Here is a 13659-nt window from a genome sequence, read left to right on the forward strand (position 1 = left end):
ATATTTGCCTCTGGCATGTAGATTGATAGCTAGGCATAAATAGAAGCTAACTTATGATTTGTCATACAAGACAGAAAATGTAACGGTTAACATTACTAGCCTAAGGTGTAGACATTCTATGCACTGTGGTTTAGCTAGCTAGCTGCTATTGTTGCATCATGGACAACACATAGAGCTAACATTAGCTCTTTTTTTTAGATAGGATGTAATGTGGTATGTGCTGGAGAGTATTAGAGTGGACATGTAGAAATTGAAGACACAAGTACTGTGCTTAATTTCATGGAAATGATATTGCAAGTAATGTGTTTTGTTTTTGTGCACTATCAAACTACTTTGTCATGCTTTGTGCACTGACATTCTTGCAAAACCATTCATACCCATGCTAAATTATGGAAATGTAAAAGTTGAATTGTATTGAAAAGGACCATGTATGGTCATGTAGTATATTTGAGCACTGAAACCCCTTTTTTTTACATTTTAGAGAGGGAGGCAACACTCGAAAGCTACATCAAGGACACCGGAGGAAGGACCAGAAGACCTGAGACCAAGACGACCCAAGCCCAACCAGTAGTATGCTTCACTGACAAATGTTGATGTTGATGCTTCATTATCACATAGACCAAAGGTAATCAAAAAATAATGTTTATTTATGAATATAACTTTTTTGTTAAAGGTCTAAAAGGTCTTAAAGGTTTTGTTATATGTTCTATGCAGAACATAACCTTTTGTTTCTGAGAATTTATACATTTGTTTGAGTAGTTTTGATCTTTTGAATTACAAGAAATTAGCTTCAAGCTACTGGGGACACAAAGTGAACTGAAATACCTTTCCAACCATATCTTTCTATTATGGTTGGTACAGCTTCCCTACAGTCTCAGATAGCAGTCTCGGATGGGAGACACTTAATGAGTGGGAATATCCAAGGACATTACATATTACGCGAGTATACCCTTTACCAACGCCACTCTCATTCATGCTGTATATTCTGTTCACTTGCAGGTTTCAGAGAAGGCTGGTAGAGCTCTCTATGAGTGTGAGCTGTGGGAGATAACCCAGAACTGACAACCACCTAAAGAAGAGGTGGCGATAATGGCTCTCCAAGAGGAGGTTGTGAGTCTGAAGGCTTTTATTCAACAAGGTTTGTAGAGTGTTCTCATACAGATGTGAACTTTTACATTAAAATGTACATGTTTAACTTTAATGAAATAGCAGCTTCTTGGTTGTACAAGTTTAGGAAAAATTTGAGGATGTGTATCTGTTGTTCAGTGTGTATCTGTGTGCTTCTCTCTTCTGTGTATATGATATATTAGTTGTGTTGTCTCATTTAAGTGTTAGGCTGTCTGTGTGGACTGCTTCACATTTTCGCCTCACCATCATAGATCTTTTCTGTGTTAGTAAACTGTAACTATTTGAGGTCCTAATTGATTGTGCTATTTTTAGGAGGCACTAAGAGGGAATGCCTGGACCCTGAGAGGACTAAGACGATAATTGGTGAGTTTATTTTATTTGTATGTCTTTCTCTCCAACTCACTTTGTATTTATCTCCAATTATTGTGATAACACAACAGTGTTTCTGCACTTTAGCATCTGTATTTGTGTCACTAATATTTTGCATGTTCTATTTGTATATGTTCTGTCTTATTCAGAGGCCACCCTGAAGCAGTTCCCAGGCCAGACACTCACTCCAGATTGCTGGTCCAGGCAATAAATGCCAAAGTGACAGAACTGAGGTTCCATAACAAAAACAAAGATTTTCAATAAAATAGAATAAAATATAACAGAAGTGTTGTGTGTTTCTTCCTCTTTATACCGATACTATGGTTAATTTTAAGTAAACACAATAGTGAAATATTTATTGATCAATGCGGAAAATATCAAACCGTAGTAGAATATGAACTATATTAGAGAAATATATGTCTGAAATATATAGATCATGTGATCAGAATCTTCATCAAGGGTCATGTGATCATGCTTCTTAGTGTCATATATTTAAATATATTTAATTATATGCATAAAATATAAGAAAGTGGCCAATATTGAATATTTACTTATATTTTGAAATATATTGATACATACATGTAAATATATGTATTTAACATAGATGTAAATATATTTATTTAACATAGATGTGCTTATACTGGAATATGTTCAAGCTGCATATATGTGAATATATTATTTTTCTGTATGGGTAGCCCAGAATCTCCCCTATCTGAGCAACAACCTGGCCGGGGTTCCTCTGTCACTTTATAAATAAAATATTGATGTCATGAGCAGTGACATAACACGACTCAAATCTCGAAGAAGACCAGTAGTATTTACTAGGTCTATAACTAGCCTATAACTAGCTAACACTAAAAAAACACCATGTCCTTATTCAAGTTCACCTGCTGCTGTGACCCTGCCACACCAACGCTGTCTGATAAAGGGAGCGGCTGGGTTGCTTTTTCTGTCATCGGTTTTGCATTCATGTTCTATCTCCAGCACGTCAAGCCCATATAAATGCATTTGTTTTCACTGACATCCTCGTGCCCTTTTCATTCATTTTAGCAAACATTGCATTGCTGGTTAAACGCATGCATTTCCTTTCCTTAGTAACCATTGTCATAGTACACAAATCTGCTAGCGCAATATAGCTGAACTAGCTGGTATTTGGTTGATTCCAACGTCCATTTAATAGGCTATACACATATAGCACTGTCAACTAAATGTGTAGCCTACCAAAAAACGAATTTTCTGGCATTCATAAAGTGCATAATATTATGACTTTGAGATTTATATAATCCCCAGAAGTTGTAGGCAACACCAACAGATACACCGTTAACTAATTTGTATACTACCTCAGTCCTCACCTTACTTCGTACATCCCTCTGGTACCAATCGGTGTGTTGTAACTTTAAACCCTCGGGGCTCGAGGCAAAGCGCAGTGTATCGCCTGTCAGTTTCTGCATTATTTTGTGTACGAATGACCTCAGTTATCTTGTTTGACCAATGTTCAGGTTTCCATAGTTGAAAGGCGACAGACACGTGGATTTGTTTAGATGCTCTCTGAAGCTTCAGCGTCAGCGATTGACGCTTTCGGTATTCAATTAATGCCTTAATCTTATCGCCCTCTGCAGTCCTGGAAGAGAATTCTAGGTAAAAAATGCCTAGCCTACAGATGCAGCCATTTGGTTCTCAATTTCATTTTACTATTTACCTATAGGCCTAGGCCAGTATTTCCCAAACATTTTCAGACCAAGGACCACTTATCCAATAATAATAATAATACACATTACTTTTTGCTCAGTCATTATCACATTCAGCTGTTTTTTAAGGCCTTAAAACATGCTGGGTGTCTTACCTGAGTAGGCCTAACTATAGAGGATTAGAGCCATGCAGGAATGTATCTCAGTTAATTGCTACATTATCACCTCTCTCAGTCTCTATGTGAATAGGTCATTCTCTCTATGAGAATAGGTCATTGATTATTAATTGTAACTGCTCATGTTTAGTCAGAGCTCATGTCACTGCGCATGTCCAACCAATAGGCCACATGCTTTGTTTGGATAATGAGCCTCCTATTGTTCTGGTTGATAGCTCTGTTCTGCTGTGTGAGTGTGTGTGTGAAAAGGCTTTATACCTTGCTTCCAAGTTTTGTTCCATCACAGTCCCTTTATACTATTTCTTTGAGTTTAGATTTTTCATACTTTAGTTTGATTTGATTTAATCGGTTTAATTCGATTTACCTTGATTCGATTTAATCTTCCATTTTAAAGTCATGATTCGATTCAATTTTGCATCTTTTTAAAAATATATTACTATCAATGCATGTATTATATTGTTTACTTTTTGTCCTATTTCCAGTTATGTTTTGCTGGGCTTTTATTTTAAAACCATTCCTACCAAGCTACTGAACAGAACAGGCATAAACATAGATGTGATGTGACAAACATGCAGTAGCAAAATAAAATCACACAGAATGATAATCTGATTTTCACAGAACACTCCGAAGAGACACAAAGCTAGTGTTTTAGTGTTCACAGAATATTACACTTTTATTGTGTGTTTTGTTGGACTCAAGATGTGTGATGTAATTTCTGTTTGTCTTCAAACCGAGATTCTGACACCTCTAGTAGGGGTTATTGCGTTTATAAAACGGTTCCGTTTACTACATAACCCTGTCTAGATTTCATAACATTTAAACATAGCAACAAGTCGTTAAGAAAGAAACGTTGAGATGTAGAAACTCTTGACTTTTGATTCAATTCGTAGCACAGTAATATAGAATGAAATGTGGTGAACATGGGGGGTTGCAGTAGGTTTTGCAGCAGCAAAAAAACGTGATTCAGTCAATTATAATCAAGAACCAGAACTATCCGTTTCAGAACAGTAAGTAATTTTATTCCAACTGAGGCATGAATCCAATTGTAATTGGATTAGATGTGCCCAGGTCAACACACTGGATTTTAACATGTGAACAAATGCTTTTTTATTCTCTTTTCACTGCATCAGCTTTAAAGAATTATTACTAACAAAACATGCCCCCCTAAGACATTTTTTCATATTGTGGTGCATCCAAAACTCTTACCACACTGATTGCAGTGGTACGGTCTCTCTTTTGTGTAAAAAGACTGGTGTCTTTTGAGACGTCCCTTTACTTTGAAGTCCTTGCCAGTTGCCACACTTGAGTGCATTTCTACGGCCTCTCTCCTGTGGGCAGCCGTGGCCTACTGGTTAGCGCTTGGACTTGTAACCAGTTGCCGGTTCGAACTCTGACCAGTAGGAACGGCTGAAGTGCCCTTGAGGTACCTAACCCCTCATTGCTCCCCAAGCGCCGCAGTAGCAGGCAGCTCACTGTGTTGGGATTATTGTGTGCTTCACCTCACTGTGTGTTCACTGTGTTTCATTAAGTCATGGATTGGGATAAATGTAGAGACCAAATTTCCCTCACAGGATCAAAATAGTATATATATTGTATGTATTTAGTGTCTATTTAGTGTCTTTTGAGATCTCCCTCTTGACTCTTGCCACACTGATTGCATCTACAGTATATGGCCTCTCTATGTATTCGCTGGTGAACTCTGAGATTTCCCACGAGAGTGAAACTCTTGCCACACCTAGTGTGACTAGCCTGACAGACTGTGCCCAAGGCTACTCAAGGCCTGTGCTGCTGAACTGGGGGAGCCACTGAAGCACATCTTCAATTTGAGTCTACGCCTTGGACAAGTTCCAACACTGTGGAAGACATCATGTCTCACCCCTGTCCCTAAGAAGCCACATCCTAGTGAGCTTAATGACTACAGACCTGTCGCTCTCACATCACATGTGATGAAGACAATGGAGCGATTGGTCTTAGGCATGCTCAGACCCCAGGTACGCCATGCACTAGACCCGTTACAGTTTGCTTACCAGGAGAAAGTGGGCGTGGACGATGCCATCACTTATCTTCTACACAGGACACATTCCCACCTGGACAAGGGGAAGAGTGCTGTGAGAATCATGTTCTTTGATTTCTCAAGTGCTTTAAACACCATCCAGCCCCTTAGATTGGGAGACAAGCTCTTGCAGATGGGTGTGGACGCTCACCTGGTAACCTGGATTACAGATTACCTGACCGAGCGACCACAGTTCGTCAGACTGAAGAACTGTCTCTCTGACACTGTGATCAGCAGCACCGGAGCGCCACAGGGAACTGTGCTCTCTCCAGTCCTGTTCACCCTGTACACATCTGACTTCTGCTACAACACTGAGTCATGCCACATGCAGAAGTTTTCTGATGATACTGCAATTGTGGGGTGTATCAGGAACGGGCAAGAGGAGGAGTACAGGAGCCTGGTGGAGGACTTTGTGCAATGGTGCAAACTCAATCATCTTCAACTTAATACTTCAAAGACCAAGGAGATGGTGGTGGATTTCCGCAGGTCTAAGCCCACTCTGCTACCAGTCCACATTGATGGGGTCAATGTGGAGATGGTTAGCACCTACAAGTATCTGGGTCTCCACCTGGACAATAAACTGGACTGGTCAGCCAACACTGATGCACTCTACAAGAAAGGGCAGAGTAGGCTGTACTTCCTGAGGAGGCTGCGGTCCTTCAATGTGTGCAGTAAGCTCCTCAGGATGTTTTACCAGTCTGTTGTTGCCAGCGTCCTCTTCTATGCAGTAGTGTGTTGATGGTAATTTTGATACCATAGATTTAATAGAGACCCAGTCAGACCAATAGTATGAAAAATCAGGAACAGAGTTTATTTACAATGATGCGCATCAAGGGAGAGACAGCATGACTTCACCTAAAGATCCATCAGCTGCTCTAACTAGACAAGGAAATAGTTAGAGTTTAAGTATCCTTCCAGGCTGATAGGAGATGGCGTTGGTCATCCCATCTCACGTGGACTACACTGAATCAGACCCTGATTAGTGGCAGCCTGGCAATCCGGAGCAGATAGCTACTAACTGACGCAGCCATGCAGAACAGTGAAACACTGCAAAGTCATAATATTCATGCTTATCTCTAAACACAGTCACACACAGATATACACAGGGACAGTACAGATATCATACAGTCATTACATAGAATCATACTTTTAGTATCAAAGTGACCTACTAATGAGAAATGCAGAACATTAAACCATATACTGGAATATTGGACATAATGTTATATTCCACTTTCTCTCAGTGTTGGGGAGGAAGCTCAAGGAAGAAGGATGTGGGGCGAATTGACAGGCTGGTAAGGAAAGCTGGCTCTGTAGTGGGAGCTGAACTGGAGTGCATCACTTCACTATCTGACAAAAGGACCCTGAACAAACTGATCAACATCTTGGACAATGAGTGTCACCCACTCCACAGCACTATTGTTAAGCAGAAGAGCCTGATCAGCTGGAGACTTCGCTCACTGCCTTGCACAACTGACAGACTGAGAAAGTCATTTGTCCCCAGGGCCATTGAACTGTTCAATGCCTCACTTAAGGGAAGAGGAGAGATAGACTTCTCTGCATAGTCTGTCTGCCTCTTCACCCCCTCCATGTTTGGTACTGTCTGTCCACTAGCCACTTGTACCACTGTCTTTATGCCTCACTGTTTGCGTGCTATATTAGCACATTATAATAATAATATAATAATAATAATAAGCTTTATTTGTATAGCACCTTTCATACACAGAATGCAGCTCAAAGTGCTTTACATTTGAAGCATGTAACAAAATAATAGTCAGTCAGTCATTATCAATCACATTTCTTCATTGCTGGGGCCGTTTATGATCCACTCAGCAACATATCAAAAATATAGAAAATGACATGTCATAAGACTGGCAGCCTTAACCCTCTTACCCCCCACAAGCACGCCATATGGCAACTGTGGCAAGGAAAAACTCCCATATTCCAGGAAGAAACCTTGAGCAGAACCTGACTTAATAGGGGGAGCCCATCTGCTCCCCCTGACTTAATAGGGGGAGCCCATTAGCACATATGCATAACCCCCCCCCCCTCCCTCCATGCCACAGCAGAACTGTGGCCACACTTATACATTTTCTTAAATAGTAAATATATAGATATATAGACTTTACTTTATTTTATTTCTGCATTGTTGCACTGTTGACTTACTCATTTGCACTATCACCATGACCACTATCACCATTGCACTACCACCATGACACTCATTCACACAGAGCACCTTAGAGCACCTTACCATACCTTACTATGCACAGAGAATCAGGGGCGTAGCACCAAATTCTGGGCCTTATGCACAAGTGGTGGCCATGTCCCCCCCCCCCCCCAACCAACCAACCAACCAACCACCGGCTGTAAGCATGAGGTTCACAACTAACTACTATCTAATCACACATTGAATTAATCTAACAACTCTTATATGTACTGTATAATATGAAAATAATCCTAGTTATTACCCAAGACTTCACTGAATTTCTGTTTTATTTGAAGAATGTTAAGCTAAAACATGAAATGAATGAAAACACTTTTGGCTGAGAGAACAGTTATCTATACAAATTGAACACTTTTGGCTGAGAGAACAGCTATCTATCTGGAGTGTGATGCGTTTCACAAGTTAGCTTTGCTACTAATTTGACAGCCTTTCCTCATGAACCTATATAACATTGAGCCTACTAAGTTAAGCTATTAGCTCATAATAATTTTCGAATTAGTAGGCTATTGAAATATTGTGGTAGGCTATAAATCAGGCATCATGTTATTTCTAATTTTGTGTTAATGCTGTTTTAGCACTGATAATCGCGGATTCGCGGTGGCATTGAAGTGTTTTGTAACCTTCAGGAGTTCATTTCATTTGTAGACTATTGCTTTCACATTGGGCTCACCTTTCTTGGGAAAGAAGGCTGTTAACACTTGTTTTCCCTCATTTCTTTTTTTCTCCCTTTCTTGCCTCTCTTTTCTTTTCTGGGAACCGGATTTAGCTTTCTTAGACTTAGACATCTTCACACCGTGACCGTCTGCATTGCTGCTTCAGCAGAATGAACGTAACGTTACGTTACTTCAAAAATGCGCCTAGCAGGGGGAGGCGGACTGAACCATTTCGTGCAGGGGAGAGGGTGCCTGCCCTCAAACAATGTTGGCTTGGACACAATTTAATACATCAATCAACTGATGCATTTACCCGAAATATTTGCATAGATATTATTTAATAATATGTATGAAGATCTTTAAATTAAGGAAATTATTTATTATTAAGGAAAATAAAATTGAACTCCTTAGGGGCCCTCCCCCCACTTGGGGCCCGGGTAATTTATTCCCACTTGTCCCCCCACTACGACGCCCTTGCAGAGAATCACAGGCTCAGTCCCTGCCTCAGTCATTGCAAGCGCCTCTGATTTATTAGTCACCACTGTGGATACTGTTTTTAGAATTGATTTAGATTAAGTGTTAGTATAATTTGTATTTTTGTAATTGTATTTTAGTATATTTTTACATATTGTATTAAGTGTTAGTATAATTTGTATTTTAGTATATTTAGCATATTCTTTATCTTCTACTGTCCTTACTGCTTAGTTGTATTTTTATATTATATACTTTAATTACTCTTTCTGCTGTTAAAGAATGTGTTTGTGTTGTGTGTATGCTGCTGAGACCTTGAATTTCCCCTCAATAAAGTATCAATCTATCTCTCTATGTATTCGCTGGTGAACTCTGAGATTTCCCACGAGTGAAACTCTTGCCACACCTAGTGTATTTATACAGCCTCTCTCCTGTATGAATATGTTTGTGAGTTTTGAGATGTCCCGCTTGACAGAAACTCTTGCCACACTGGTTACAGAAAATTGTATGAAGGCTTTTCACACACACTCACACAGCAAAACAGATCTATCAACCAGAACAATAGGAGGGCCATCAACCAAAACAAAGCATGTGGGTAACACTGGACACTGGACCAACTCTGATTAAACAAAATGTAATGTGGAAGCCATTCCATTATTTCAGCAAAGACTCCAAAAGGTAAAGTTCTGCCATTCTTACTTAGGTCTCTGACGTCCAACTTGGCCTTTTCAACCACTTCAGCAATGGCAGCTTCAGTGCTGTCCCTCAAGCATGCCCTCCGCAGATGGGTTAACCTGTGGGTGGAGCCAACCTGTGTGTAGCTCCACCCATCTTCAACAGGTGAACCATACACGTGCTAATGGGTGGGGCTAACCTGTAAACAGAAGCATAAATAGAAGCATGACACTTTGGGAATTCTCATACTGTGCAGGAGATCTACATTGCTACAGTAGATTTTCATTGCTACTGATTTTTCCTTTTTGCATTTTTCATTTCTTCCTTAGGCCTTCACCTGAAGCCAAAAAAGCAATTTTCATTGCTACACTGAGAAGCATTTATTCCATAGGCTTTCACCTGAAGATTCTGCTTAACTCAATCCTGAGAAATGGCTCCAAGAATAGTGTCAAAGGGACACTCTCTGTTCTGCCCATTTTGTCGTAAAACCCAAGATAGCCTGCCCATCCACCTGCGCAGATCCTGCATGAGAACGAGCACTGAAGCAGACCGTTTGGCAGTGGTTGAAAAGGCCAAGTTGGACGCTGCGGAATCCCTGGATCGAGTATGGTACTATTGCACCCTTCAGAAAGTTAGGAAAAGTCAAGATCCAGTCCAAAGGTTGGTGGCTTCTACATTACTTTTTGTTTAGTCAGAGTTATCACATTCCGCTTGTTTTTGAAAGCCTTAAAACATGCTTTGTGTATATATGTAGGAATGTATCTCAGTTAATTGCCATGTAGGAATGCATCTCAGTTAATTGCTCCATTATCACCTCTCTCAGTCTTATGTGAATAGGTCATTGATTATTGATTGTAACTGCTTTAGTCAGAGCTCATGTCACTGCTCGTGTCCAATCCCCCAATGGCCACATGCTTTGTTTGGTTAATGACCCTCCTATTGTTCTGGTTGATAGCTCTGTTCTGCTGTGTGAGTGTGTGTGAAAAGCCTTCATACCTTGCTTCCAAACTCAAAACTATGTTTTCTTCCATCACAGTCCCCTTTTACTATTTCCTTGAGTTTAGATGTTTGATACTTTAGTTAATTTACCTTTTTTTCAAATATCTTGTTTTCCTAAAGCTTGATTGAGGAGCTGAAGCGTCGTGACATGGTTAAGAATGGTGTCCCCCCACCTGATGCCGGACCATCCACCAGGCAGACTAATTCTGATGCCGGACCATCCACCAGGCAGACTAATTATGTGGCTAGACCATCCACCAGGCAGGCTAATTCTGTGGCTAGACCATCCACCAGGCAGACTAATTCTGTGGGTAGACGATCCACCAGGCAGGCTAATTCTGATGCCGGACCATCCACCAGGCAGACTGATTCTGTGGCTAGACCATCCACCAGGCAGACTAATTCTGTGGCTAGACCATCCACCAGGCAGACTAATTCTGAGGCCGGACCATCCACCAGGCAGACTAATTCTGAGGCCGGACCATCCACCAGAGACCGGGAAAAGTCAGCCGAAGTGGCATCTGACAGCAGTGGAAAGGTGTTTCAATGGTGAGAGTCTCAGTTTTCACAACTTATCTGTGATTTGTGTTTTTCAGTGTGGTTCACATTAAATCATAATAATGCACTATTATAACAAAAGTCTTATCCCACATTGCAGTGGCCGAGATGTGAATTATTCCCAGAAGACCAAGCAACTCATGCTTAAGCTTTATAACAAACATCCACTGGAAAATCCACTGCTGAAAGACTTTGCCGAACACCTAAGGATAGATCTCCTAAATGAAAATTACAAACAGGAGGTGAGGACCATCAATACACACTCTCACATTCATTAGAAAATTGATAAATGATAATAATACATAATAAGTTTATTTTATATAGCGCCTTTCTCAAACCCAAGGTCGCTTTACATATTAGGAAGGCAGGGAAACACAATAATAAAAGAACAAAACAAAACAGAGTCAAAGGCAGGGAAACACAATAACTAATGATGAAGCAACAGTCATGGTTAGAAGGTAATTTAACATTGTTGCTTTTATCTTCAGGTTGAAAATGTTTCCCAGTACCTCTACTATGTCAACCCTGAGCAAGTATCCCTGGAGTTTGTCAATGACAGAGAGAAGCTCCGACAGTACCTGCGTGACCTTTCTGAGGCAACGCAATTGAACTACCTGAAGAGCTTGAAAAGATTCCTGGTTTACCACGCTTATTCATCAGATCTGAGGACGGAGAATGGTACACTCCAGGAACAGTGCCAGGACTTCATTGCCTTCATTGATTCTCTGAAAAAAGTCACCTCTAAGCTGGTGAGCAAAAACATCACCCAAAAGAGGTTAGTTGAAGTGTTTGTACCCCATGCAAATTATTACACTACAGAACTGGTAGTCCTCTCTCTGTAATATGATTTGTTAATACAGTTGATGTGTTTTGTCATAGGCATGACTTGTTGACTAGCAGCGAATGTCAGTTACAACCATATGAATGTATGACTGTTCTGGTGGCTGCCAAGAAGGACCTTTTGGCAATTATGAACAAACTGTCGGACAGTTGTTCTGCCTCATTGGAGTTGGCCGAGTGCACCTTTGTGGTGTACTACCTCGAGGCTGTTATCATTCTGCAACACCTCCAACGACCAGGCGTGGTGGCACACATGACTGTGGCGGAGTGGCTTGCCAGGAGAGAACATCAATCGCGTTACATCATTGACGTACACGAGCACAAGACAGCACCACAGCAAGAGGCCTCGTTTGCCCTGTCAGAGGAGGAGGCGCGCGTAAGTTCAATTCAGAGATATCACATTTCCTCAGAGAGAAAAAAAAATGGATAAACCAAAGCAAATGTCATTTGAAGAATGAGTGACATCCTGTATAGGAGAAGCAGGGACAGTGTGTTCTTAGATGAGCAGTCCATCTGTAACCTGCCCGTCTGTGGGTTAGTCAGCTGTGTGTTCAACAGCAGAAGTGAATCTTAATTACCTTTTCTCATCTGCCAACAGTGGTTTGATCTATACCATAGACGGGTGCGTCCACAGCTCCTTAGATCCAACAAGAAACGCAAGAGGAGTAAAGATGTTGACGTGGAAGACAGGTTCTTTGTCTCCTCAACAGGGAGGGCAATTCACAACCCATCCAATGACCTGTTGCGGCTGCATTCAAAGTAAGTGAACCATTTGCCCTCTTATATGTTTGCCCATGTGTTGTTCATTGTGCCTCAGATGAGATGTCTTGATGCATTTCTAACATACTGTTTAAACTTGCATTTTAGATACAACCTCCCGTCAGTGACCAGCCAGATGGCGCGGAGAGCGTTTCAGACAGCAGCTGAGAGCTGGCCGGAAGCTGAGAAGTCAATGTTGGCCGGTTACATGGGTTGAATGAGCACGGTTTAATCACGCGCATCCAAATAATACGCGTGCAGGATCGAAGATACGGTTCAAACAAAAAGTGAAGATCCTCACACTGGAGTGCTCCCATTGAAGCATTTTTTATTGGTAACATTTCAAGCCCTTACGGCCCTTCCACAGACTTCCAGCAGGTGTTACACAGACCTCTTGGCCGATTACCTGACACATGCCAACGTAATGTAAAAATTAAAAAATTGAGTTTTATCTTACTCCAGTTCTTCCAGCTGTTCGCTGAGTCTGGCGATACCACTTAGCTCTAGCCTAGATCATGAATAGGATTAGACCAGTGGTCTAAGCATCACGCTTAAAAGTGACTAACATTATGGATGTGTTTTAGTGTAGCGTGTAACCATCTTTAATTCTGCCTCTCGTGTAGCCCTTCTTGTCAGTATGAGTGTGACCACCCTTTCTGTGTACTGTATGAGTGTTGTTGACTGCCCTAGTGTGAGCCATGTATTGTCGTCTGTATTCCCCACTCCTGACCTATAAATAAAGCTAAATGTTTTGAACAAGCCTTGCTCGAGTCATCGCAATATGATTCAAGGTGAGAGAGAGGGAGAGAACATAGCTAACTTAGGCTGTGATCAGATAGGACACGGTATTTGCACTGAGATCCGGCTTTCTTAATGTTGTTTCCTTTTGGCAGTAAGCGTTTTGCGTGCTGCGTATGTGCTCAGAGCTTCATTCTGTCTAGAACTTCATTTGCAAACTTGAGCAGCTTATGTTAGGGTTAACTGACGTGAATGAATGAATTTGTGATTTCAGAGAAACAGGAAGAGGTTTTAGTTTGGTTGATGCATTTTTTAAGTGGCTACAGCGTAA

The sequence above is a fragment of the Alosa pseudoharengus genome, unplaced genomic scaffold (assembly GCF_046254945.1).
Source record: "Alosa pseudoharengus isolate Yale_2024_CS ecotype anadromous, Long Island Sound unplaced genomic scaffold, YU_APseudo_1.1 YU_APseudo_1.1_scf_25, whole genome shotgun sequence".
Lineage (NCBI taxonomy): Eukaryota > Metazoa > Chordata > Actinopteri > Clupeiformes > Clupeidae > Alosa > Alosa pseudoharengus.